At 44.5% G+C, this 1,802-nt stretch overlaps 1 non-coding gene across 1 annotated transcript; it reads left to right on the plus strand.

Moving 5' to 3' along the window:
- Positions 1-1,118: 1,118 nt before the first annotated feature.
- On the plus strand, positions 1,119-1,193 carry Trnas-cga (transfer RNA serine (anticodon CGA)). The gene has a single exon. It is a non-coding gene; the product is annotated as a tRNA-Ser (tRNA).
- Positions 1,194-1,802: the final 609 nt, after the last annotated feature.

Raw genomic sequence — 1,802 nt, forward strand, 5'->3', positions numbered from 1 at the left:
GCTCATGTCCTATTACCAAATCCCTTCCTTTAGTCAAGTTGTGCAACAAATTCCTTTTCTTCCCAGTTCTGTTCAGCACCTCCTCACTGGTTACATTACCTACCCTTTTATCTTTAGCATTCTTTAGTAGTACCACGTTTCAAAAGCGTCTATTCGCTGCTTATCGTCCACGTTTCACTTCGGCATAATGCTACATTCTAGACATGCTCCTTCAGAAAAATTCCTAGCACTTAAATTCCTATTTGATGTTAACAAATTTTTCTTCTTCAGACATCCTTTTCTGGCTTTGCCAGTCTCGAGTGAGTATCCTCTCTATTTCCTAATCTAATTTGTTCAACATCGCCTGATATAAATTTACTCCATCACATTATCTTTGTTTTGCTTTTGTTTATATTCATCTTATATCCTCCTTTTAAAACACTGTCCATTCCGTTCAACTTCTCTTCCAAGTCATTTGCTGTCTCTGACAAAATTACATTGTTATGGTAAACATCAAAGTTTTTAGAATGGGATTTTCACTCTGCAGCGGAGTGTGCGCTGATATGAAACTTCCTGGCAGATTAAAACTGTGTGCCCGACCGAGACTCGAACTCGGGACCTTTGCCTTTCGCGGGCAAGTGCTCTACCAACTGAGCTACCGAAGCACGACTCACGCCCCCTACCCACAGCTCTACTTCTGCCAGTACCTCGTCTCCTACCTTCCAAACTTTACAGAAGCTCTCCTGCGAACCTTGCAGAACTAGCACTCCCGAAAGAAAGGATATTGCGGAGACATGGCTTAGCCACAGCCTGGGGGATGTTTCCAGAATGAGATTTTCACTCTGCAGCTGCATTCTGGAAACATCCCCCAGGCTGTGGCTAAGCCATGTCTCCGCAATATCCTTTCTTTCGGGAGTGCTAGTTCTGCAAGGTTCGCAGGAGAGCTTCTGTAAAGCCGCTGCAGAGTGAAAATCTCATTCTGGAAACATCCCCCAGGCTGTGGCTAAGCCATGTCTCCGCAATATCCTTTCTTTCGGGAGTGCTAGTTCTGCAAGGTTCGCAGGAGAGCTTCTGTAAAGTTTGAAGGTAGGAGACGAGGTACTGGCAGAAGTAAAGCTGTGGGTACCGGGCGTGAGTCGTGCTTCGGTAGCTCAGTTGGTAGAGCATTTGCCCGCGAAAGGCAAAGGTCCCGAGTTCGAGTCTCGGTCGGGCACACAGTTTTAATCTGCCAGGAAGTTTCATCAAAGTTTTTATTTCTTCTCCCTGAACCTCATTCCCTTTTCAGATTTCTTCTTGGTTTCCGTCACAGCTTGGTCAATGTACAGATTCAGCAGCATAGAGGATAGGTTACAACCCTGTCTCCCATCCTTCTGGAGCAATTCTTCTCGAAACATAGCATCTTAAAATAATTTTCACGGGTGAATAAAGTGAAGGAGTGATCAACCGAAAGGTTAGTTTGTCCATGAGATCCTTCAGTGAGGCACCCTTTTTGGTTTTATTGCGTTCATGTCTGGTCTACAATTATTCTGACGCTCTGACACGATGATCTCTGACTTCAGCAACTGTTTGTGCTTAGCTGTTGGTAACGGGAAGGGGTGGAGAGGGGAGCTTAACTGTGCGGAATGTAAGACATGATTAAGCGACCCGATGAGACAAGATTGAGAATCTATTGGTTATTGACTCGTCAGCTGTAGGATCTTCCCAAAATTTCCGTTGAACTTGGCAAGAATGAAGTCATAGCTTCTCAATCGTTTCCAGCGATCCGCCAATAGTAAAGAAAATGGTTCAAATTACTCTAAGCACTATGGGACTTAACATCTGAG

This window comes from Schistocerca serialis, chromosome 6 (genome assembly GCF_023864345.2).
Source record: "Schistocerca serialis cubense isolate TAMUIC-IGC-003099 chromosome 6, iqSchSeri2.2, whole genome shotgun sequence".
NCBI lineage: Eukaryota > Metazoa > Arthropoda > Insecta > Orthoptera > Acrididae > Schistocerca > Schistocerca serialis.